The following is a 27,220-nucleotide window of genomic DNA, read 5'->3' as shown; positions in this document are numbered from 1 at the left end:
GATTTCTCAACAGTAGGAACTTTTCATGAAAAACTATTTGGTAGTCATGGGTTTCGAGTATAGGGGGTCTTTTGAATCGTAGTTTTATAGCAGTTTTTTAAAAACACACGAATATTAGTGCTTGGCAATATTTCCTTCTTAGTTCCAAAAACTTTGAAACCAAATCCAGAACCAAGAGTAAAGGCTGGATCACAATAGCGCGTTGCACTGGGCGTTGAAATCAGCGTTTTGTACTAAAACGCAACGCCAATAAACGTGACGCCGGAGCACAATGGATACGTTGCGTTTGCGTTTGAGTTTGCGTTTTGTAATCCGTTTGATACTCAAATACAAAACGTACGCAAAACGGATAAGCAACCCACAATGCATACGGTTTTTGACAGTTGAGCAGTAAACATTTTCTTTTCGCTTTTGTGTTTCAAATAAGTTATTAAGGAATGGATAAATGTATCTCTGGCACTCGAGATTTTGAGCTTAATTTATTTTGACAAGTTATTAAAGTATTCCGAAAATTTGAAGGAGAATTAAAACTGAAATTTTGGATGGAAATTAATTAAAAATCGTGTTTGATTCAGGTGTATCCTAGGCAAGTTTCCCACAAGTCATTCCAGGAGAAATTCCCCCGAAAATTCATCCGCAAGCTCCTCCCGGAATTTCTTCATAAAATCCTCCTAGACTTCCTCCGAAAGCACCTCAAGATATTCTTCTGAAGCTTTCTTCAGAATTTCCTTTGGAAGTTTCTCCAGGAGATTCTCCACAAAATTCTCCAGAAATTCCTCCGAGTGTTTATCCAGAAGTTTCTCCGTAAATTATTTTAGAATTTCCTCTAAGAATTACTCTGGAAGCGCCTCCAGGAATTCCTCAAAATTTCCTCCGGAAGTTTCTACAGGATATCCTTCAGAAATTTCCACATAAATTATAAATAATTTATTTAAAATTTTCTTCGGAAATTCCTTCAAGAATACCTCGGGAAGTTTTTCCAAGAATTCCTCTGGAAGTTCCTTCAGGAATTTTTCCAAAGATTACTCAAAAAATTTGCTTTTGAAGTTTCTATAAGGAGTCCTCTAGAAATTTCTACAGAAATTCCTTCGGAAGTTATTACAAAAAAATCATTCGGAAAATCCTCCGAAAAATCTATAAGGAATTCCTCAGGAAGTTCTTCCAGGAACTCCAGAAACTCCAGAATTGTCCCGGGAAATTCTCCGGAAGATCCTCTAAAAATTCCTCCGGGAGTCCCTCCAGGATTTCCCCTCAGAAATTCCTCAAATATTTCCTTCGGAAGTTTCTAAAAGTAACTCTTGAAGTTTCTCCTCCATGAATACTTCTGAAAATTCCACAAAAATGTCCTTCTGAAGTTTCTATACACGGTTAGAAAAAGTACCTAATATTAGGTACTTTTCACTCAAATCGGGGATTTAGTGTGGAAACCCAAAAATAAGTAATTTTTTCTTGAAATTTGGTAAAATTCACTTAATTTCAAGTAAAATATACATAATTTTAAATAGAAACTAACCAAAAGTTAGGTAAATTTCACTCAACTTTTGTAAACCCGAGATTACTTAACGTTGGGTTCCCACACTTTACTGCCCTTGTTGAGTAGTTTTGCTCTTCATTTTATGACAACAAAGGGAAGAGGGAGGGAGATGCAAGATAGAAAAAGGACCTAAAATTAGATGCTTTTTTCTAACCGTTAAAATTCCTCTAGGAATTCATCCGGAAGTTCCTCCAGGAATTCCTCCGAAAAATCCTCTAAAAAATCCAACAGAAATTCCTCCAGAAGTACCTCAAGGAATTCCTCCGGAAGTTCCTCCGGAAGTTCCTCCAGGAATTCCTCCGGAAGTTCCTCCAGGAATTCCTCCGGAAGTTCCTCCAGGAATTCCTCCGGAAGTTCCTCAAGGAATTCCTCCGGAAGTTCCTCCAGGACTTCCTCCGGAAGTTCCTCCAGGAATTCCACCGGAAATTCCTCCATAAGTTCCTCCGAAATTTCCTTCAGAAATTCCTCCGGAAGTTCCTCCAGGAAACCCTCCGTAAGTTCCTTCAGGAATTCCTCCGAAAGTTCCTCAGGAAGATCTTCCAAGATTTCCTCCGGAAGTTCCTCCAGGAATTTCTCCGGACTTTCCTTCAGAAATTTCTTCGGAAATTCCTCCAGGAGTTCCTTCGGAGTTTTTTTAGGAATTCCCCGGGAAGTTCCTTCAGGAATTCCCGGGAATGTTCTTTCAAGCTGCTGGAATTTCCGAAAGTTCCTTCAGGAGTTTCTCTGAAACTTTCTTCATGAATTTCTCCGGAAGTTCCTCCAGGAGTTCCTTCGGATGTTTCTCCAGGAATTCCCAGGGAAGTTCATTCAGGAATTCTTCCGGTAGTTCCTCCAGGAATTCCTCCGAAAGTCCATTCAGATATTCCTCCGGCAGTTCCTTGAGGAAATCCTCTGCAAGTTCCTTCAGGAATTGTTCCGGAAGTTCTTTCAATAATTCTTCCGGAAGTTCCTTGAGGAATTCTTCCTGATATTCCTTGAGGAACTTCTGGAGAGACTTCCGGAGAAATTCCTGAAAGAATTTCCATAGGAATTCTTGGAGCAAGTTCCCTGGAAGCTTCGCTATAGAAACTTCCGGAGGAAATATATGAGGAATTTCTTGAGGAACTTTCAGAAGAATTCCTGGAAAAACTCCGAAGGGAGCTCCTGGAGGTACTTCCAGAAGAATTCCAAGGGAAACCTCCGGAGGAATTCCTGGAGGAATTTCCGGAAGAATTTCTGGAGGAATTTCCGAAAGAATTCCGGGAGGAACTTCCGTAAGAATTCCTTGTGGAACTTCCGGTGGAATTGCTGAAGGAGTTTCCGGAGGAGTTCCTGGAGAAACTTCCGGGAGAAATTTATAGAGGAACTTCCGGGAGGAATTCCTGGAGGAACTTCCTGAGGAATTCCTGGAGGAACTTCCTGAGGAATTCCTGGAGGTACTTCTGGAGGAGTTCCTGATGGATCTTTCGCAGGAATTCCTGGAGGAATTTCCGGAAGAATTCCTGGAGGAACTTCCGGAAGAATTTTTGGAGGAATGTCTGGAGGTATTCCTGGAGGAACGTCCGGAGGAATTCCTGGAGGAACTTCCGGAGGAATTCCTGGAGGAACTTCCGCAGGAATTTCTGGAGGAACTTCCGGAGAAATTCCTGGAGGAACTTCCGGAGGAATTCCTTGAAGTACTTCTGGAGGAATTTCTGTTGGATTTTCTAGAGGAACTTCCGGAAGAATTCCTGGAGGAACTTTCGGAGGATTTCCTGGAGGAACTTCCGGAGGAATTCCTGGAGGTCCTCTGAGGAATTCCGAGAACTTCCGAGAACTGGAGGAACTTCCGGAGGAATTCCTTGGAGGAAAACTTCCGCGAAGTCTTGAGGAAGGGCTTCCGGAAGAACTTCCGGAGAACTTCAGGAGAAATCTCGAGAAAGAAAATTCAGGAGGAACTTAGGGGAACTCCTGGAGGCATTTCCGGAGGAATTCCATGGGGAACTTTTGGAGGAATTACCGGGGGAACTTCCGGAGGAATTCCTGGAGAGTTTTCCGGGAGCAATTCCTGGAGGAACTTCCGGGAGGAATTCCTGTTGGATCTTCCGGAGGCATTCCTGGAGGAACTTCTGGAGGAATTCTTGGTGAAATTTTCTTAGGAATTCCTGGAAGAACTTCCGGAGGAATTCATGTAGTAACTTCCGGAAGAATTCCTGGAGGATCGTCCGGAGGAATCCCTGGAGGAACTTCTGGAGGAATTCCTGGAGGAACTTCTGGAGGAATTCCTGGAGGAACTTCTAGAAGAATTCCTGGAGAACTTCCGGAGGAATTCCAGGAGGAACTTAGGGGGAACTCCTGGATGCATTTCTGGAGGAATTTCCGTGGGAACTTCCGGTGCAGATTTTTTTTGTAGAAACTTCCGAAGGAATTCCTGTAGAATTTTCTGGAGGATCTCCTATAGAAACACCATAAGGAAATTTTTAAGGATTTTTTGGAGGAATTCCTTGATGAACTTCCGATGGAATTCATGGAGGATCTTCCAGGGAAAATCCTGGAGGATCTTTAGGGGGAGCTCCTGGGAGAACTTACGGATGAATTTTCTGGAAGCACATCCGGAGGAATTCCTGGAGGAACTTCAGGAATAATTCTTAGAGGAACTTATAATACACCGGTGTATTTGATCGAAGTGTCATTTAGAAAACTCAAATATCCATCTATTAGTTGTACTTATTGAATAAATCTTATTTAATTGTTAAGAGTTTTAAAAACAAATAGCAGAGTTTTTGCTAACTGTGTAGGTCAACTCTGGCTCTGGTGCGAGATTGATTCTCTCCGTTTATGCTTCTTGTCAATTTCAAACTTATGTTCCTTTCGACCTTTTGTCCCGTTCGACGTTTTGTCCTTTCGACCTTTTTTCCCGTTCGACGTTTTGTCCTTTTCGACCATTTATCCCTTCGACCTTTTGTCTTTCGACCTTTTGTCCTTTCGACGTTTTGTCTTTCGACCTTTTGTCCCTAACCCGAAAAATCAATATGCAAGCTTCCTCCAGGAATTCCTTCGACAATTGCTCTAGTCATTCTATCCGGAATTCTAGCAGGGATTCTTTAGGATTGCCTCCAGCAACTTCTTCGGCAATGCCTTCAGGAATTCCACTTTAAATTTCGCCGGGAATTAGGCAAACCATTAGGCCACCATTATTTACTCCAAGAAATCCTCCACGAACTCCATTATAAGTTCTGCAGGGAATTCTTCAGGTAATTCTTTCGTGCTGTTTCACATAAAAAATTCTAAAAAGTTCCACCGTGGAATTGCTAAGAATATTCCACGGAAATTTTGCGGGATTGCCAGTAAATTGTTTGAATTTCTTGTGTAAATTCCATAAAATTTTCCCCAAAAGTTTCGAATAATTTCTTGTGAAAATTTCAAAGAATTTATCCAGAAATTTCACCGAAAATTTATACAGAAATTATACCGAAAATGAAGTCAACAATCACATTTTCGGAGGAATTCGTAGATTGATTCCCAAAGAAATCCTGAAAGAATTCCAGTGGAAACTTCAAGATTTCCACTGGGGGATCCTTCAGGAGTTTCTCCAAAAATTCCTCCGGGAATTTTTCTAGGACTTCCATCGGCAGTTCCTCCAAGATTTCCTCTGAGTATTATTTCGGTAGTTCTATCGGCAGTTCCTACGGGGGCTCCTCTGAAAATTCTTCCGGGAAATTTTCCAGAATTTCCTCCGGAATTCATTCAAGCTTTCTTTCTGGAATTCATTTAGGCTTCTTCAGGAATTTATATAGAAATTCCTCCAGAAGCTCTTCCGAGAATTTCTCTTGGAACTCCTCAGGGAATTCTCCGGGAGGTCTTCTAATGATGATGATGATGATCCAGCTACAAACCCCTAAAAAGGTTTCAGCTATACAAGATTTGTCTATAAGATGAATTCTCCAAGATTTTTTCCGAGAATTCTTCTGATAGTTTCACTGGCATTTCCTCCGAGGTTTCTTTGAAAATTCTCCCGGAAGTTTCTTCAGAACTTTCTTGGGAAGTTCCTTTCGAGAATTCCTCCGAGAGCTCCTCCGAAAATTCCACCAGCTCTACCAGTAGCTCTTTCAGGAAGTCATTCAGGCTTTTTTTTCAGGAAATCATTCAGGTTTTCTTCAGAAATTTAGCTGGAAATTCCTCCAGAAGTTCTTCCGATAGTTTCTCTGGGAGTTCCTCCTGAAATTCTTCCGGGAGTTCTTACGGGAGCTCCTCCGGCATTTCCTTCGGAAATTCTTCCGGGAGATCCACCAGCAGTTTCTACGAGAATTCCTGTAGGAATTTCACTGGAGGTTCCTCTGAGGAGAAACTCCTAGAGTAATTTCCGTAGGAACTCCCGGAGGAATTTCTGGAGGAATTCCCGGAGAATTTATCATAGGAATTCTAGGAGGAATTGCAGGTGGAACTTCTGGAGAAATTTCTTGAAGAACTACAGGAAGAATTTCCGGAGAAAATGCTGGAGGAACTCTCGTAAGAGCTCCTGGATGAACTCCCAAATGAACTTCCGTAAGAATTCCCGCAGAGAAATTCTCCGAGGAACTTTTGGAGGTATTTGTAGATAAATTCGTAAAGAAACACTAAATGAATTCCTGAAAGAAAGACTGAATGAATTTCCGGAAGAACTACTGGTGGAACTCCGGGGGAATTTTCAGAAAAATAGCCTGTGGAATATCCGGAGTTGAATTTCTAGAGAAATTTCCGAAATCCCATTTCCCGTGAAATCCTGCCAAATATCCTCCAGGAATTCCATGTGAAGTTCTTGGAGGGATTCCCGTAAAACTCCTGGAGGAGCTCCTGGAGGAACTCCCACAAGCATTTCCGGAGGAATTCCCACAAGGAAGTCCTGAAATAATTCTTGGAGAAGTTCCTGAAGGAATTTCCGGAGAAATATGGCCAGGAAAATACCAGGAGGAATTAATGTAGAAATTCCCCGATGAAACCCTGAAAGTATTCCCAGATGACTTGCTGAAGAAATTTCCGGATGAATTTCCGGGGGTTTGTTCTGAAGAAATTCCTGGAAAAACTCATGGAAGATATCCTGGAGGCACTCTCAAATTAATTTCCGAATGAAATTCTGAAGTAAATTTCGAGTGAAGTCCGGAAAGAATTTTAGTGATGTTCCACGGAAAAGTTCCCAGAGAAATTCCTGAATGAATTCCTGGAAAAGTACCTGATCGAATTCCCGGAAAAATACCTGGAAGAATTTCCGGGGAAATACTTGGACGAATTCCTGGAGAAATACCTAAAGAAATTTCTAAAGAAATGCTTAAAGGATATTCTGAAGTAATTGCGAAAAAGGTTCAGAATGAATTTATGGAGGTATTCCTGGAAAAAATCCTGGAAATTATCCCGGAGGAATTAAAAGCAAAGTTTCTGGAAAAATACCCGGAGAAGCTCCTAGAAGAATTTCCGCAGGAATTTCTTATAGATTTACAAGTGAAATTGGTGGATTTCCCTCATAAATTTCTGAAGAAACTACTGGTGGAATTTTGGGAGGAAATTCCGTAAGTATTCTTGAACGAAATGACAAATGCATTCCGGAAAGAAATGCCGAAGAATTTTCTGGAAGAATAGTCGAAGAAATGTCTAGAAGTTAAGCTTGGAGAGAAGAAAAGAAATCTCCAAGGAATTTCCTCATGAATTCCGTAAAAAAAAAATGTTTTAGGTTTAGATAAGGAGGAATTACTATTACATGAGAAATATTTTCGAATGATTTTCAGAGAAATTTGTGGATAACTTTCCGGAGGAATTAAGAAGTTCCCAGGGGAGCTTCTAGAAGGATTTCAAGGAGAATTCATGAGCCCGAAATATTTCGAGTTGTTTTGTACTTTCATATATTATGGATCTTTGATACCCTAATAAGTTTTTGGAAATCTTTTGAATTTCAACCACCTATTTCTGAATATGATTGGATTGTAAAGTACCCATGTTTAAGGGAATTCATTTCAGTACCCGTTCATTTTTTCCGCCGGGCGACGAAAAACTTTCCCTTCGAAACACTTTTCCGGACCAAATACATACCAGCGAATATGAACTCATCCCCCAGGAACTGCGATTTTTCAGTTACTCCGTCGAGCACCTAGAACTGACATACAACTACTTTACACACTGCAACAGCGAAACTAGCATTACGTAGGGTAGGGAACCATTTGGGCAGCACCCCATATTCCCGTCAGCAACGTTCATTACTCGAGCGCATTACAACAGAATTACTTGTTTTTTAGTAGGGGAAAAGACGACTTTGGCAGGTTTTGTTCTATTATTGGCAGGGGGTTATTGTCGACCGAATTTCATGAAAATTGGCCACAATATTCTTTGATATGCAAAGAATGAATGCAAACAAAACCTGCCAAAGCCGTCATTCCCCCTACATGGTTAATTTCTGTCGATATCTAGCAGGGATTGAATCCAAAAGAGAAAGAGCAAGTCTCTCACTTATCATCTCTGTATACATATACGATATGTAGCATACAGCGAGAAACTTTTTCGTAAGCTGTCATGATGAAGAACTGATTCGGGATGCTATACTTACCATGATAAATTTCTTTTAGAAAGCTCCAAATGCGGGGAGCGCTGGCTCTGATGATGCATTTCAACTTGTTCTACACATCTGTGCAGTAACCAACACAAAAGGAGCGAAAACAAAGCGAGAATCACCATTTTTCTGTAGGGGCTGCCTATCCGATTCTGTTTTTTCGCACTTGTATACAAGTTTGATAAATTTGTTATCATGGCTTGTTATGATTCAGAACAGTTTTTGCCTCTCTTTTATCGGTGTTCGTTATCTAATGAGAGCGATTTCTGCAAACCCTGATATCTAGTGATGTAGGTACAAACAATCAAGCCATTTGGTTGGAACGCGGTCGAGCTATTAACGTTGCGGACGGGAATAGGGGGTGCTGCCCAAATGGTCCCGCTCCCTATTTATTCCATGTTTCCAATAATATTCTCGCCGCTATTACTTTCAGAATAACTAAATTTTCCTCGAGCACCAAAAAATTGACGGATGAATTTTTTACGTCTACATTAGACTGGCCCAGCTTAGTATAGGGAGAAAAAAATGTTGTCGAATTCCACAGGGCACCTCCCAGGATTGTGTCTTTAGATGAGAAAATCAATCTTTCAAAATTTCAGGTCAATCGCTTGCATAAGCTGGCGCAATTGATTTGAAGTTTGTATGGGGATTTCAGCCAAAATATATAGGAAAATACACCTCCTTCACTCATCGATTTCTCAAAATTAAACACCTTCATCGAAAAAAATATTTGGTAGGCGTAGTAGCGGACACCTTCCTGCATAACCGGTACCAAATAGTTTTTCATGAAAAGATCCTAATTTTGAGAAAAAAAAGCGTTAGATGTCTTTCACCATAAGGTACACTGGGGGAAGTGGAAAAGGAAAAATCGATAGTGCATGTTTGAATTAGTGTAAAACCAGTTTAAATGATCTAAATGCGTTCAATCAAAATGGGCTATCAAAAACAGTCAATTTTGCACCAACTGTGCGGTTATTCATACCATTTTGGTAGCTTGAAATTCATGGAAATAGATTTTAAAATTAGGAGTTGTTTTTCCACTTACCCTCGTGGGATGGGGTAAGTGGAAAACCCATGTTACCTTGACCTTCCATAGTGATGAGTTGTTACTTATAACTAAAATCAATACGATAATTGCTCTGAGTATCTTTTGTGGAATAATTTCATCATCTTAACGGAATAGATACTCCAGGAATTCTCGTAATAGCTGAGAGGAGCTGGTTTTGCCTTCTCGAACACACTCACATTAAGTGTAGATAAAATCTATATGTTCGCCCCAAAGATGAAACTTTTATAGGAAAAATTACAGGGTTATAAACTAATCAACCTATTTTAACGAATTGAGGTGATGTCTGTGTGTGTGCGTATTTGTATGTATGTGTGTGCGCAAAGCACGTACAAAATAATCAGCTATTCTTAAGCTCTTGTCCTTAACCAATTTTTTCGCAAAAAAATTGCATTCAACGGTGAAACTTGTTATGAATAAAAATTAATTTGAATTATGCAATATATTTACCTATCAGTGCTATTTTTAATTTCTTATACATTTTTTTTGGTAGGTGGATTAATCAAGCATTTTCTCATTTATATTAGTCCAATCACCACTGGAATCACAATAATAACAAAGAAGGATCATATTAAGATTCACAGCTATCGAAATAAACCCTGGAGGGAAGAAAAAAATTGCGTTATTAGAACATTGTCCACTTCCCCCGCAGTGTTTGATAATACCTGGGTGTGTAAAATCTTTGAATTCTTTGCTTTCTTGGTACAAACCACTACAAATTGAATGGTATTAGTTTAATTGTATTGTAACGATCATCTGTGATATAAATTCACTTGACAAAAGGACAATTGGTGCAAATAAAATTGATTTTATGAATGCGAAAATTAACTTTTCGCGAAACCTTAAATTACAGTTCAAGCGTTAACAGCGTTAGTGTGTGTATTATCCAAATTTCACCATAGCAATAGTGTGAGCATCCAAGTATATTCTTGCATAATGTTATGATGTGGTAAAAACTGTAAAGAATGTACAATTCCAATTTTTCGAGTCGCTTTTTACACTTACCCCCTTTTTCCACTTCCCCCAGTGTACCTTACAAATTTCTGGCCGTAAACTGATGCTGGCAATTGGTGCATATACGATAGCGCCTGGAATCACATACAGTGGTTGGTTTCCTACCCGCCGCTGCTATATCCATGCACTATCGTATATGTAAAAATAGCCAGCATGAGTTAACTATCTGAAATTTGTATGGCGAAATACATCTAACGCGGGTTTTCTCAACAGTAGAAACTTTTCAGGAAAAACTATTTGGAACCAGTCTGGCATGGGAAGGTGTCCACATTACGCTTCCATACCAATATATTTTTTTCGATTGAGGTGCTTATTTTCGAGATAATAAACTTTAAAGGCCTTTTCGCCATACTGATTTCCAAATGTTAACTCTTAGTGTGCCGCTGTAAGCACGCTCAAAGCAGGCGATTCATTCATTGCCAATAGTTTAAGCATTTCGATCGTTGCATACCTACTTAAATAATTTCACACTTTTTTGATTTTATAATTTATTAATAATTCGTAAAGGCTGGCCTAAAAGTTAGAAGTACAATGCCTAATTAAAGTAAATTTGGTCGTCAGCATGAAAATATGTAGGAGTTATTCTAAAATATAAAATAAGTACATAGAAAAACCAGTTTCCAACCAAAACAAATCAAGAGTGATTCTAAAATAAACAAAGTCCAACCATGAGTCGAAGCCAGGAGAAAACCAACATATTATAAGCAAAACGAGATTGAAGGCCACACATAACTAGGTGAAGATTAATTGCCTCGATAAGACGTCGTCTAATCGACATGGGTGCAACCTGACATAATAACCTGTCGGTACCGATCGAACCGGTGAGGGTATGCTGCATGAACCAAAGAAGAAGAGTCAAAACATACCAAGCGCATCGGTTGCACTGGCGTTACAGCTTTCTATGGGCACATTCGCGGGAAACCCCGCGGAGTAGCAGACCCACGTACCACCACAACCGTTATCCATGTATGCACTGTGCACACGTACGCTGAGAGAAGATACACATTTGAAAGAACGATTAATATTGTGCTTCCTCGAAATTTATTTCTCGAAAATGTGCATTCCAAGAGGTATGAGTCATGGCATCATGTTTGACCACTACTGCTGAGCATATGAAAGACACATATCGTCCCGATATTTCTGTCGGGATCAGCTAATATTTTTTTCTGCTGTTCCTGAATAAGAAAGACGAGGGAAAGGCCTTTTTATCAGAAATCTGATCTACAATTGAACTGTATTGTCAACTATCCCATAGGACTTAAAGATTATCTAATTTCCCTATTTTTATGGGTGAAAAAAAAAACAAATATTTGTTTATTTGTTTATTTATTAAAATAATTCAACTGACAATGAATGTCTAAATAAATAGTTGATACTCCTTAGCCGTGCGGCAAGACACGCGGCTACAAAGCAAGACCATGCTGAGGGTGGCTGGGTTCGATTCCCGGTGCCGGTCTAGAAGATTTTCGGATTGGATATTGTCTCGACTTCCCTGGGCATAAAAGTATCATCTTGCTAGCCTCATGTTATACGAATGCAAAAATGGTATCCTGGCTTAGAAACCTCGCAGTTAATAACTGTGGAAGTGCTTAATGAACACTAAGCTGCGAGGCGGCTCTGTCCCAGTGTGGGGATGTAATGCCAATAAGAAGAAGAAGAAGAAGTTGATACAAATAGTAAAGTTTGCCAACGAATTGTACGGTCACGCTTATTAGCGTCAGCATCCTGCAATTCGCACTAATATATACCTAGTCCCTTTACGCTGGGATATGGATACTCTGAAGTAGTGCGTAACATTGTAAATCCGGTCATATCTCCAGGCTCGGTTCAACTCTGAAGCTGACAATATGATGTCCCAAAAACCCCAAGGTGCATGGGGACTGTCCCAACTTCGGTAGGGTAATGCGTGGACTGCTTCGGCAGTAGAGTGACACCTCGAGGCATGCCAGTGGAGGGCTAGGCTGCCGTAATCTGGAAAAGTGACGTAACAGCCATTTTACAACATGCATGTTTTCCATTTTTCTGTTCAAAAAGTTCGATGAGTAGTACTCTTTAACACCATTTTTGGAAAACGGCGTATACGTCACTTTTTCAGATTACGGCAGTAGGGTGAGCAGCCAAATAAGACTTACATGTGGCGAGTGACATTTGGAGGAGCTGCATCGACGCCAAGGTCCACACACCCATACTGCCGTTAACCGCAAGTCGAGCACATCTGTGTATGGAGCGGCAGCACAGTGAAGCACAAGTTGTCCACGGGAAGTGTCCCTACTTCGATAGGGTAGCACGTGGTCTGCTTTGGCAAAAGAGTGAGTGATCGGTTTGTGCTGAGGCATGGCTGAAGCTTGTGTATTACATAGATTACATATGCAGGTAGCATAATGCTACGTTTTGACAGGGCAAGTGCAACATACTAATTCGATTCTTCAACCACCGATGCTTTTGGCAACACGACAGCCTTCCTGTCAGCATCAGCATGCAGCAAATCAACATCAGCATCAAAATACATAACCCAACGAATTCGTTGGGCAATGTTGACAGTTCATCCAGCAGCCCCAACAACAAGCCGTCTTCCAAATAATGCTGTCGTCAATGCACTAAAAACCAACACAAAATCCGGAGCAAATATTGAACTCACTGGCAAGCAGCATCCAAGAGTTTCGCTACGAGAAATTGTTTGCCAAGGATGCTATGATGAGGTGAAAGGCGTCTACTCAATAAAATAGAACCAATTTACCACAAATGTTTTAATTCAACCATTCCATGAAATACCGGTCTCAGACTTCCATGGAAATTGGTAGTTTTATTACTTAGGGAAAATTCATTGAACCCGTAACGCAAAATGTCACACTTTTTGTATGATTCATTCAAATATTTTATATGGTTTATCACACTTCAGGAAACTCCCCTCCACCTCTCAACGTCACGTAATTTATGGATCCTCCCTTATCACAAAGCATTAGACACGCAAAATATCACGGCATTGAAAAATTTTGAATTTTGTATTGAAAAACATTGCTTGTATTTGTATTTTGTGATTTTTATGGTGTCTGACCAGGGAGCACTAAACGATTTTATATTTTTCTTTGAAAATTTAGATGTTTTAACATTACAAAAAATTAAAGAAGCGCCTTTTAGCGTTTTTGAGATGAAATTATCAAGTTTTGGGTTATTGCACCATACCCATATGCGACATAATCTACCATGCGACTCCATTGATTTATGGTGACTGCAACGTATAGTCATGTTTTCCACAGTTAAGTACATATTTCAATTTCTTATTCTAGATTAAGGTAACCTTACACCTTGGAAAGAATTTACGCCGGTGTATTATTTATATCGGCCATAAGACATAAAACACGCTCAAAGCGCTCTCGCAGTATCACAGAATGTTCTTCTTCCGAGAACGGAAATCGTTTTACATGAATATATGATAAAAGGTCGAAAGACAAAAGGTCCAGCTTAGCTTAGCTTAGCTTGATTGACTATACCCATCGTAGTTGCTAGACGTGATTGGCCGAGAAACAACAAATAATGCACAACTCACCAATTGAATAGTTTTCTCGGGACTAAAAAAGCTATTCTCACTGTACATGCTTCGCAGTTTCTTTAATTCAAGACCAATAACGATGCCGGCTACACTGGAAAGGAATAGAATGTTAGTTGGGAAGGAAATATATTGAAACTGCCTTGGTAAGCGACTAATTATTTCATTTGAACGACGCCATATTCATGATGATACAAAAACGGAAAAGCACCGCGTTTCTTACGTATTTTCCCGTAGACTGATTCGATATCTTAACTACTTCGCGGCGACTAAAACACGCACTACACAACGCTTGCTCGATAGCTACTCCGAAAAAACACGCACTGAACTGATTAACTTTATTACCGGCTGCACAATGCAGAACACAATATTTCGGCAGATCGCGCGATCGTTCTGCTGTCGGAAACAAGAGAAAACATGCACTCAGGTCGAAAGACAAAAGGTCAAAAGGGCAAAAGGACGGAAAGACATAACATCGAAAGGAGCAGAAATATGCGTAAAGGGAAAACGGATCGTTTGGCACCAAGTTATTTGACATAACGGACTTTTGTCATAATTGTGAACAGTGTCGAAAGTGAGGGTCATTTGGCAAAATGGACAATTGGCAATTTTTTTTTGTTTTCACTAACCCAACAAACAATTTAAGCTGAACAAGCTAGCTTTTTAGCTGAAGAAGCTTATTTTCAACGAAATAATTCCTATTTCAGCTTCCAATGTTTGTAGGGTAATTAGTGGCTCAACTAAAAGGTGCTGGAAAAAACTCGGATTGGTAAATATAACACCGGTTGATAATAATATTAAAAGGACATAATTGTTTTGTTAATAATTCCTTAGCCGTGCGGTAAGACGCGCGGCTACAAAGCAAGACCATTCTGAGGGTGGCTGGGTTCGATTCCCGGTCCCGGTCTAGACAATTTTCGGAAATTGTCTCGACTTCCCTGGGCATAAAAATATTATCGCGTTAGCCTCACGATATATGAATGCAGAAACGGTAATTTGCTTAGAAACCTCGCAGTTAAGGCTCAAGACTCCATCACAATGTTTTCAAAGTTAATGACTGTATCACTTGTTTATGTAATAGTGATGCAATTGGCACGGAAAAAGTGCAGCAGCGATAAATAAATGTTGTTTACAACTGGGGTGGGTGGAAATGGGGTGGTAAAATATGAAGCTGATGCATAATGCTGCCAGACTTGAACGAATTGTTTATTATTTTATATCATAAGACATGTTCATGGTGTACCAAATATATGGGTATTTAGACGATCCCCACCAGTGCGTAAATAAAGCCAAAATAGCAACTTACATCATGACGCGAACTCGCACCGGTCGTTGGTAAACGGGTTTGGGAAATGTAAACGCAACCTTCGGTGAATAGCGAGTTGGCAAATTTGGCGACCTGCTCCAACCGTTGCCAAACCATCACACGGAAATATAGAGTAACGCATAAATAAAAAATGCCGCCTTGAAAAATTGTTCGGTTATTTATCATCAAAACCATTGTTGATGGAGGTCAGTCAGTTTGGATTTCAACTGATTGGCGGCGCTAGTGCATATGAAATAAATAAGCTGATAGGTTAGATATCTCGAAATCTGGAATTTTTAGAATATTGGCGTTTTGTACAAAGTTGTTCGGGTGGTCAAAACCATCGTGACGAAAACAAGTTTAATTTGAAATACAACCGCTTGGCAGCGCTAGTGAATTGGAGAAATAACCTGATGGGTCAGGTATCTCAAAATACCTGTAATTTTTAGAATATTGCCGCCTTTCATAAAGTTATTCGGGTGGTCAAAGCCATTATGACCAACGCAAGTTTAGATTAAGATATAACCGCTTGGTGGCGCTAGTGTATAAGAAATAACACACTGCTAGGTTAGATATTTCAAAATCAAATTTTAGAATATTGCCGTATTCACAAAGTTGTTCCGAGGTGGTGCAAACCGTCATGATGCAAGCAAGTTTAGTTTTAAATAATACCAAGCTTCGCGGCGCTTAGTGTATAAGAAATAAACTGATAGGTTAAATATCTCAAAATCTAGAATTTTCAGAATATTGCCGTATTCTACAAAGTTACTTGCCATAAGACGAGTTCGTACAATTCCATTTAATTCCACCACTTGGTTGTACATTTGAAAGGTACTTAATTCGACTTCTACATTAAAGCTATCTTCAGTGTCTTGTAGCTTGACTCGATTCGACTCAACTCAGTGCCAGCGAGTATTATGGTTTCCAACTAAATTTCTGGTTTTGACTACCCTTTTTAAAACTTACATAATAACCAACCTAACAGATAATTGGGATAACTTTCAGAAGATGGCCACTTTCTAACTCTGAGGGATTGGAAATATTTAACCTAACAGGTTATTTCTCATACACTAGCGCCGCTATGCGTATGAATTCCAACCAAACTAGTCTCCATCATAAATGTTATGGCTACTCGAACAACTATGTAGAAGACAAAATCTTTCTAAGTCTTATAGATCTCGAGATATCCACCCCCCTAAATTATTGCATATAAGCTAGCGCCACCTAGCAGATGTGTGTCTAGCTAATCTGATAATCACAAACTGCATTACGCACATAATATATTACAAAAGTTGGAGCGCGTTCTGAAAAGATTTGAAAATAAATAATAATTTTTCCTGATTTTATTTATTTCCGTGTTGGCCTCAATAGCAACCGGATATTCACCACCGGTGCGAAGCATGATTGCACTTAACAACCTTGTTAGAAACAACCAGTGCGAGAACAAGTGCATAAATAAAATATGAACGCATTTCGTTCCTATACTAGACACTCATTTGGATACACATCGGTGGGGATCGTCTTATCGATTTAAAAAAATGTATACGCCACTTGGAATGTAATAGAAGCTTACATAACATGTTGAAATATTTATTTTTGGTTTTATTGATCAATCCGACAAACAGCAATGATTTTTTCCAATAAATAAATCTGGCAACGGTGAAGAGATGATTATTTCCATGTATATGCAATATCTTTGTTTTGCGTGTTGATATTGGGCGTATACGTTGTATTGTTTGGATTGAATGAAGTTGCGTCGCGTAGATTTTTTGCCTTTCACCATTCCACTTATTGCGCTAATGATTTGAATCTTCCGCATTTATTGCATCTAATACGGTCGTCAAATTTGTCTCTCACTTCGATTTTTGGATAGCAGTTTTGACAGTGTTTTTGTGCGTGAAGTAGAATTAATTGGTAGTCAAGATTGAAGAAAAATGTGAAAACCAGTTAGTGAATATGTTTTAGGAGTAATATCATATCATGAGATGGGAAAAGATCAAGTGAAAAATCAAGTGAGTGTGTATGTGTTTTATCGAACGTTCGAACGTTAGTATGCGTTCGATGAACATACGAATATCGGTCTAGGAAAAACGCAGCTTTAGTTTTTCCAAGCAATTCCTCAGTAATTGCTAGTTTTGATAATGAAAAATTAATATGGAAATGCCATGAATAATATTATGATGGAGGGTAAGTCCGCAATCATGATAGCCCCTCTAAAATATTGAATTTAGTTCAAAACTTTATTAGTATTAGTGCGGATTCGAATAAAATCATCGTCATTATCGGATTGATTACGGTTTATAGAGCCTTAATAACTGTGTAAGTGCTTAATGAACACTAAGCTGCGAAGCGACAATGTCCCAGTGGGGGATGTAATGCCAATGAAGAAGAAGAAGAATTGTTTTGTAAAAAGCTTGCATTGCCGAGAATAAAGCATTGATAATTATTATCCCTCCAATGGATTCATGGTTTGCCCAGTCAAAAGCAATGACCGAGGCAATGACTAATGTGTTTTCTACCTAAAAAATAACGCATTTATTGGGTTGCGTTTGCCCGGCTTAAGGTAATGGTGAATGTGATTCCCTCTTTAAATGAAGACGTTTGTTCGGAATATGGCAATGGAGGATGGGATCCGTTTCTTAAAAGAAGGTTGTAATAAGTCAAAAATCAAGCCATTGTTGTTAGGAATGAATTTATTTTAATTTTTATTTAAACCCCCAAGCTTTTTTATAGCAAGATATTCACTTTCCACTCAAGGAAACTGAATGAACTAGAATGTACTGTAGTAGTCATACAGGCGTTGTAAAATGGTGTTAGAAAATACTACCTCAGATCCACAAAACTCGAAGCTCGAGCTTGGGGACTAATATATATTGAGGACCGCTGACGAATATGTGGAGAAAAGAACTAAAAATTAAAACAGGAGACAATCAGACGAGGTTTGAGAAGCTTGTTGGAGAATAAGGACAGCCTATAAGTGGGTAGAAGTAAGAAAGTTATTTAACTTCCACCAACGATCTCATGAATATTGCTAAATTATCTTGGTCAAATGGACCATTTCAGTCTCCTCTTTTAATCACTCGTCACTTCTAGTAGTGATCACTTCAAACCTATCAGTTGCGTTCTTAGCTATCCGAAAGTGTTAATAGAAAACCATTACAAAGAAGACAGTTGACATTGAAGGACTGTTAAAGTTCTCCCCAGTTGGTGTAATAAAACCAAAGAGTTTTATTTTAATAACAAATCTGACCAAACTAATAGTTTTGTGATATCAGTCAGGTAAATTGAATAAAAGGTGAATTTTGATAACTAATAACTAATAGGAGTTGTTATTATAGATTCCCCATCAAAATGCTATATACACGATTACAGAATCCTATAAGAAGAATTTATCTGTGAACAAAGAAGTAACAAGAAAGGTAAAGCGCTATTTTAAAGTGGCATATGGTTTGGGGTGTGCAGGTGTAATCTTGATGTGCAATAGCCACACCACGTGGCTTGCTTTGCTTCGATCTCTATCCCCAAGGATCACGATCTCCCCTGCCGGACTCGTGCGTCCTAATCGACCGAATCGACATCTGAATTTGCACTTCTCGCTCTTTTTCTTTCCGCACGCGGGGCGAAGAATTTCGTTTCAACCAAGAACAACCGCAGAGCCCCACTAGCGAGCGAAAACTGGCGTGACCAATGTTACGAAAAGAGCCTCAACTGGGTCGTGGGAGATCCGATATCTTCGGACACGGTGGTGCTTTTCGACCCCTACATGGTAACCCCCACTACACGAAAGCGACGCGTCGTGAGTCGCAACGAACGGTTCAGACCCACTACTTTCATCGTCTTCCGTATCAGGGTCTGCCAAAGCGAAGCGAGAAGATCTTCCACTACGATCACATCAGTTTGTCGGATTGAGACACGAACGTCTCCAGGAGTGCAGGTGCAACCGATATCGAAACGCGCGCGCTCCAGCCGGAGCTATTTTGCATGAATCTGCAGATCGAGTGGTGCCTAAATCCGCTCGCAACTGAGGAGACCAGCATCGTCAAAGGGATCAACAACGGCCGCAACGTCATTAGGTACCTTAGTATGAGCCACAGTCACACCCATAGAGTGAATGGGTTAGGAGGAAATTTCATTGTATGGGTACGAAAAGCTCCAATAAAATCATGAAAGTTCAACCTATTACCTCTCAGTGGAAGCTAGTTGTATTGTAAGTATCTATCTTGCAGGAGAATGATTTTCAATTTCCAGTCCGTCGCGATTATTGAGAGAGAGTCTTCGTCGGTTCAGAGATCAGTTGTCTGATAAAAGCAAGTACGCTTGTTACAGTGGGTTGAATTTGGGAATCTGATAGGCTTGAGGAACCTGCCCTGAGTGCCTCTCTCTCAGGTTAACCGGGCTCGGCATCAAAAACAGTGCTGACATCCTTGTTAATCGCAAGGTTGGCGCATAAGTCAGTGCCGGAAAAAAGGCTCTATTTGGAAACCCCCTCGTTTACAAGGTATTTGCCCGGATTAAGGCAATGGTGAATGTGATTACTTTTTAAAAAAGTAGGTACTGGAATAATGCTCTGGCGGATATGACCCCTTTTTTAAAGTAGACGCTTTCCCGGTTTAAGACCATACTGGATATGATCCCTTTTCCAAAACTAGGCGCTTGCCCGGTTAAAGGCAATGGTGGATGTGATCCACTTTTTTAATAGCAGGCACTTGCCCAGATTGAGGCAATTGTAGATGTTATCCCTGCTTTACAAGAAAGCACTTGCGGAGATTAGGGTGAATGTGATCCCTTCTTTCAAAGTAGGCGCATGCTCGGATTCAGGCAATGGTGGATTAGATCCCTTGTTCGTACAGTCACCGGCATAATAAAAAGCTCATTTGCCGTTTTTCATACAAAATGGAGATCAAGAATTGGTTGCCTGTGAACCAATTTTGCTGAAGATTTGACCATAGCTCAGATCTAACTTAAATTTTGCCACACCTAAGTTTCAACCATATTGATTCACAGGGTAAACAATTATTACGATAATACCAAAATGAATCTATTGGCAAAAAAATGTTTTTTTTTTAATATTTTGAATTCTATAGGTTGCAAACTGAAGACTTATTCAGCTAAAACGCGCATTTTGGCAATACAAAAAAGTTTGCTAAATATACCTGTACATTAAGTTTTCAAGATATTTAAAAATTTGTTTTCTGCCACGTGTGTGTCGAACGTGTTTTAGAATGCGGGATAATATTCTACTTACGATAATATTCTACTTACCCCCAACTTCCCCCCCCCCTGGCTATACCACTGGCCGTAATGATAGTTTAGGATAATATTCTGAGCATTGGCGTAACTACAGGGGGCTTTAGCCTAATCTAGAATCAAACCAGCCCCCCTAGAATGTTTGTTACTTTGCATAAGTAATACACAAGCTTTTTGATCATATATTGGGTTACTACAAAACATGAATTCAATTGAATGAAAACAATTCTAATATCTTGGGATAAGAATGCTAATCGCGAAGGAAAATAATGCTCCCTTGATTCTCTGCGCTAAAAAGTCGGAATAGGAAAAGTGATTCCATGCTGATTCAATGCCGATTTAACAAATAACAGAAGTAAGATGCTGAAAGATCAAATACAATTTCTGTGATTTTGATTGAATGAAGAAAATTTAGGTTAACTGCTTTGCTGCATATGGACGTGATATATAAACAACAATAAATTTCGGACAAATTGCTCAAGTTTCATAGGCACACATAAAGATTAAGTTGCAAAAAAATCCTAGTTGAAAATCTTGATGTTTGAATGACATTGTCAGGAAACTATCAATCCTTTGGGATTTTCAGGTTTCTTCAGAGTGAGCAATTTTAACTAAACCGAGCGTATGATCTCTAGGTTACTAGCATAATCCTAAAAAATGCATGGTATTAATTAAATACCTAATCCAAATACAACGTATCGTATGCCTGTATCGAATCTAGAAATTTCGAAGACATTTATTTCTGTAGATCCGCAGGTAGGCCCCGCCAAAGCGACCGTGTGCCGCTCAAAGCGCACAAGTCCAAGTCCTGCTGTCAGGTGGGACACAAAACAGACCTGACACGTCGTACTTCTGACGAGACAGGAGGTTTTACCAGGCCCAATAAAGCCGCCTGGAAAAACCAATAATTACGAACAATATAAGAGATAATATTGGCTCGATATAATCCGGCAAAGACCATAGGCGACGAATAAAGGATCACGACTGAAAGCTTGGAACTTGCATGGAACTGCAAGTTGCTTCAGTCTTCGCAGGTTGCGACAGGATAATCTACGATGAATTACATCCCTGCAACCGTCGTGGGTGGCGCTGCAGGAAATTTCGCTCAAACGGGATGAAGAGAAGTGTGGGAAAAGCGGGTATCGAGCGGCTACCTTCTACACTACCAAAGCTATGGCACCACCAACGAGCTGGGAACCTGCTACATAGTGCTAGGTAAAGAGATGCGCCAACTCGTGTGATTTGGGTGGCAGTCAATCATACAGCGGCGATAAAGACAGAGTTTCTTCAACTATAGCATCATCAACGTGCACTGCCCACACGAAGAGAGACCCAGAGCGACGAGAAAGAAACGTTCTACGCACAGCTGGAGCAGACATATGATGGATGTCCACTGCCGTGACGTCAAAATCGTCATCGGCGACATGAACGCACAGGTAGGCTGATGATATGTGGTTAGACCGGTCATCGGACCTGACAGTCTGCACACATTGCAATCGAAAGACAACGGGCCACTGATGCATAAACTTCGCAGCTTCCTCTTCTTCCCTTCCCTGGTCGAAGCAATTTTCTTTACTGCAAAATATCCATTAAATACATGCTGGATCACCTAACCAAGAAACGGAAAACCAAATCGACCACGTTTTAATCCGACGGTAACGTTACATGCCGACACATCCCGAACATCCGCACTTACCGCAGTGCGAATATTGAATCCGACCACTGGCCTCGTTGCAGTATGCCTGCGCTCAAAACTCTCGCTGACGGTGTACAAACACGCGTCGAAGTCGGACGCCACGGCTTAACATTGGGCGGACGCAAGATGGTAGATCTAGCCTAAGCATCACGCGCAGCAGCTGGAAGTGGCACTCCTAACGGAAGAGCAGCTAGGCCGCAGCGTCTCTTGAAGATGGCTGGAGTTATATCTGATCTGCCATTGGTAGCACAGCAACTGTTGCACTTGGCACGGTGCCCTAGATCAGAGTAACGACTGGTATCAGGCGACCCGGCGAATGTGAGCAGTTAGTAGAAGAAGAGAAGAATGCGCAGCATTGGGCGAGATTGCTGCAACACCGCCACGAGGGCGGAATGAGGCACAAGTTATAAACGGGCGCCGGAACATACAACCTCGATTTTTCCGGAGGTGCGCCAGCAGGAAGATCCGAGACCGTGAAGAGACGGGAGCAACTTTGTTACCGCGCTAATAACACACGAAAATTTCTAAGGAGTTGAACTGTTCACGTAAGGGGCCACGATGCCACATCCTGAAATGTGTAAGGACATAAACAGGGAACCTTCTTCATAAACGAGCGTGAGGTGATCCAAAGGTGGCGGTATCACTACGAAGAACACCTGAATGGCGATGCTGGCAGACGAAGATGGCGGTATGGCGATGAACCCGAGAACGCGCGTATGACATTATTTTATCGGCTCCGGATCTCCAGGAAGAATGCAAGGAGTGAGATTGGCTGGCTTATTGAATAACAAAGCCCCTGGGGTTGACTCAACTACCAGGAGAGCGATTTAAACACGGTGGTGAGGCACTGGCTAGAGCGCTGCACTGGGTCATTACCAAGATTTGGGAGGGGGAGTTTTACCGCAGTGAGTGGATGGAAGGTGTCGTGTGTCCCATCTACAAATGGGCGATAAGTTGGATTGTGGCAACTACAGCGTAATCACATTGCTGAACGCACGCCGGCAAAGGTACTCTCCCAAATTTTATGCCGTCGACTAGCATCAATTGCAAGGGAGTTCATGGGGCAAGACGTACCAGGCGGGCGATGGACGGGCAACGCTCCACTTACGGACCAGGTGTTGTGCCATCGCTGGCAAAGTGCTGCCAGAAAAGCCTGCAGAATACAACGTTCTGCACACATCATCTATTCTGCATCGACTTCAAAGCCGCATATGATACAATCGATCGGGACCAGCTACTGGCAGCCACGCACGAACACGGATTTCCGGGATAAACTGACACGGTTGATCTATGCGACGATGGATCGCACGTGCAGTTCGAGTTTCAGGGGTATTCTCGAGTCCCTTTGAAACATGCAGAGGGTTACTGGCAGGATAGTATTTCGTGTTCACTATTCAACATCGCTTTGGAAGGGAGTAATTCGACGAGCGAGGGATTAACACGAGTGGTACGATTTTCCAATAAGTCCGTCCCAGCTATTTGCCATTTCAGCTGATTTATTATGGATATTATGGCGTACGTAACTTTGAGAAGATGGAGGAAGCCCACATCAGATTGAAGAGGGAAGCTAAGCGGATCGGACTAGTCATCAACACGTCGAAGACGGAGTACATGATAGGAAGGGAGAGAGAGAAGACAATGTGAGCCACCCACCTCGAGTTTGCATCGGTGGTGACGAAATCGAGGTGGTAGAAGAATTTGTGTACTAGGGCTCAACAGATCAAGCCGAAAGAAAATGATACTCAGCAGAGAAATTCCGGAGACGCACAGTGGCTGGAAATCAGGTATCGTTGACTCTGCAAGACGCTTTTTCGATCTAATAGAGTTCGCCGCCGTACCAAACTGAGCAATCTACAAAAACGCCTTCATTAAGACCGGTAGTCCTCTACAGACACGAGAGACCTGGACGATGCTCGTGGAGTGACCAACGCGCTAACAGCCGGAGTTTTCGAAAGGAAAGTGGTGGTGCGTACCATCTATGGTAGGTGCGGAGATGGCTTATGGAGGTACATGGAGGAGGCGAATGAACCACGAGTTGCGTCATGGCTGTTGGGATAACCATCCATCGTTCACCGCGAAATCGGAAGACTGCACGTTTGCCGGACATCACGTAGCTAGAATGTTGGATAGTGAAATCCGGTGAAAATGGTTCTCGATAACTATATCCGACGGAAACAAGAAGACGAGGTGCACAGCGAGCAAAGTGGATCGATCAGGTGGAGGACGATTTGCGGTCCCTCCGCAGACTGCGTGATTGGCGAAGTGCAGCCATGGTCTGGTAATAAATAAATAAAGCCACCGAGTTTGTTTACGTATCTCATTAGAATCCCTGAAACATTTCCGTCGGATTCTTTGGAACATTTCCGTCCGAATACCTGGAACTATTACTAAGTAAATCTTCCAGCGAATCGATCCATCTGTTCCTTTGATCTGTTATTATTACAGCAAGGAAAAGCAACAAAGAAAGAAATTCATGTGAAGAAGTGCAGCCATGGGCCGAGTGAATGGAAGACTTGTGTACAGGCCACTCCGGCCTTAGTCTAGTAATAAATAAATAAATAAAGCCTGGGAATTTTGTTTTACATTTTACTCAATGATTTTTATCCCCGCATGTCTCCCCATACTATTCCGTCAGACAGCAGGGATTCCATTCTGAGTCTCAGTTCTGCAGTGATCACTGAAACATTTCAAATCGTATTCTGTGGAACATTTCCGTCGAATACCTTAAGACAATACCTAAGTAAAGCTTCCAGCGAATCGATCCATCTGTTCCTTTGATCTGTTATTATTACATGGGAAAAGCAACAAAGAAAGAAATCGCTGCCTACGCTCCGTCAAGACGATTTGAAAATGTGACCAAAATACTCGAGTTGCAAAAACAGACACAGAAAAAATAGATCACATTGTCAGCAGAAAATGAACACACTTAATAGACACCTGTTATTAAACAAAACTCTTCGCTAGAGTTGTGCCTCAGTGGAGCACCCGCATCGCACCATCTGCATAGGCATTATGCAAATTAGGCTATGCTTTGGTTTAGTTAAACAGCCAGTAACAGAAGTAACTGGGTAGTGATGAAGACGGCGAAGGTGTCGTCGTCGGCGAGAAAACGATGTTTCGCATACCGGATAAATCCTCTTTTGCATATTTTTTCAATCCAACAATCGCAACTAAACCGGTTTTATTTTATTCTGCGGAATTCGCCAAATTTGGTGTGAATTTTAAAGTAGGATACCAATTCGCTGTGGCCCTACTTCCGATGTTTGGCTTGGAAATTCGGAGCAACCATGTATTGACATGCATTTCAAAAATAGGATAACAGATTAAAAAAAAATCATGGTGATACAAATGACATGTGACGAACTGAAAGTGGATCAAGCAACATTTTTGCTTTATTTGTTACAAAAAATGAGAAGGTCGTTTCACATTTTTCTATTAGCGCAATAGTCTTAGAAACGAGGCAATATACCTACATACAATGATTTATTTGCCCATTGAAACCTACATTTGTGGGAACTGCTCAAAAATATAAACACCGAAACATTCCGCAAATGAAAGCGACAACGGCGACGACGGGGCACAATCAGCTCGCTTATGTTGTTGGGCGAGGGTCACCGCAGATGACTCATCATTCGATTTACCGGTGCGGTTATGGTGGACCGTCCTTCCCTACAAATGGTAATGTTTTTCCAAGAAACACGAACAACGCACTGTTTACGACTGTTTGCCTCGAAGAGAAGTCTGCGCCAGATTTGGTCATCCATTGGCGCCCATCGAGTGAGCTGTTCTCGGAGGAAGACCAAAACATAATCAAATCGTTTCAGCGGAAAATTGTACTTACCCTAAATGCTTCGGACGGAAGTCAATCCGATATCGTAATCCGGTTTAAGGCTTTGAGAAATCTCCTTGGTTTGTTCGTTAATGTATGCACTAATTCACTCACTGTACGGCATAAAGGCGAGAGATAGGGATGTTATTCAACACCGCCTAGAGTGTCGCATTATAACCTACCTGAGTAATCACTGAACTTTTTTTCACTTGAAATAATAAAACACTATAAGTTGAGTGCTCAACACTGATCATGATTGTTGTCTTCTACAACCAATGGCGAGATGTCGTTAGAAGAAGAGATGATGCTTCATAGATTTCTGTCCATTAGATAAAAAACACTTCGCATGTTATCACATCAAATCTTTTTTGCTTGGTTCCAATCGTTGAATCTGAATTGAATTCATTTGCAAATAACTCATACCGAAGGCTTTTTGATAAATGTTGTATGATGTAGACGGTTTTGGATAACATATTGTCTAATACTACTTTACTCGAAATCCAATTCTCACAGCATCATTATATACTAAATGAAATGATAATAAAAACTTACTATTTAACAAAGTTGTAAGTACTACTTAAAGTTCTACCAGTTCTACAACCCCTGTTTTAATTAAGTTTCTTTAATAAGTTGCTGTCAAATTAATCAAACTCTAACTAAATGTTAGAAAATAAATACCTAAAATTAATTATAAACATCCATCTGATCATGCTATTACACAGATTGCTTAAATTGCAATTTACCAATACCACTTGATCCTACGATCAAAGCTGTTTCTATTTATACTTTGAAAAAGTAATTTAATTGTTCCCAAATTCGAATCCATTTTTAATAAACTCAGTAATATAGCAAAACATTTGTTTTGCAATAGAAATTAAAATTGACAACAGCATATTAATTCGATTCTAGAAAAAATCTCCACATATCGTTTCGATTCATATTTCCATTTGTTTGAAACACGTGCAATTGTTATTATTTTTAATTTTTAACATATCATTATATCCCTAATGCGATAGAACCAGTTCACAGCATCAATTATTATTAACAACAATATTGTGTTGCCAAAATTGTGTGCAATGGTACATAATTGTAAAAAAAACCTTCCAACCTTATTTGGATCCCAACACTATATTATGAGTCAAAGAAGGCCCCAAACTAACACCAAACTATAATAAACCACAAATGCACTCTTTTGTGTGTGAGATCAAGCCGGTTGCGTCGTAACCTGCACAGATAAAAATATGCTGTGGTTTTAAATGAATTTTCATGCACATTTGGAGCAGCGCAAATAAACGTGTCATCTAATCGATCTCTACTATTCGTTTAAATCGAAATAAATTTAAATGGTGCTTGCTTTGTAAAATTCAATCAAATTTAGTTGAATATCGAATGATAATTCGATTGATGGGGTAACCTGCAGTTTTACACATCGTTGAATTTTCAAAATTA

At 40.5% G+C, this 27,220-nt stretch overlaps 1 protein-coding gene across 1 annotated transcript in view; it reads right to left on the bottom strand.

Annotated features, from left to right (window-relative positions):
- Positions 1 to 26,162, bottom strand: part of LOC134207590 (uncharacterized) — a 310,800-nt gene extending 284,638 nt beyond the window's left edge. The window contains 1 exon segment of the mRNA XM_062683296.1: positions 25,784 to 26,162. The gene's annotated coding sequence lies outside the window, so the exon portion shown is untranslated.
- Between the last annotated feature and the right edge of the window lie 1,058 nt (positions 26,163 to 27,220).

Source organism: Armigeres subalbatus, chromosome 1, assembly GCF_024139115.2.
Source record: "Armigeres subalbatus isolate Guangzhou_Male chromosome 1, GZ_Asu_2, whole genome shotgun sequence".
Taxonomy (NCBI): domain Eukaryota; kingdom Metazoa; phylum Arthropoda; class Insecta; order Diptera; family Culicidae; genus Armigeres; species Armigeres subalbatus.
The sequence above is the reverse complement of the archived record's forward strand: the minus strand, read 5'-3'. Positions and strand labels throughout refer to the sequence as shown.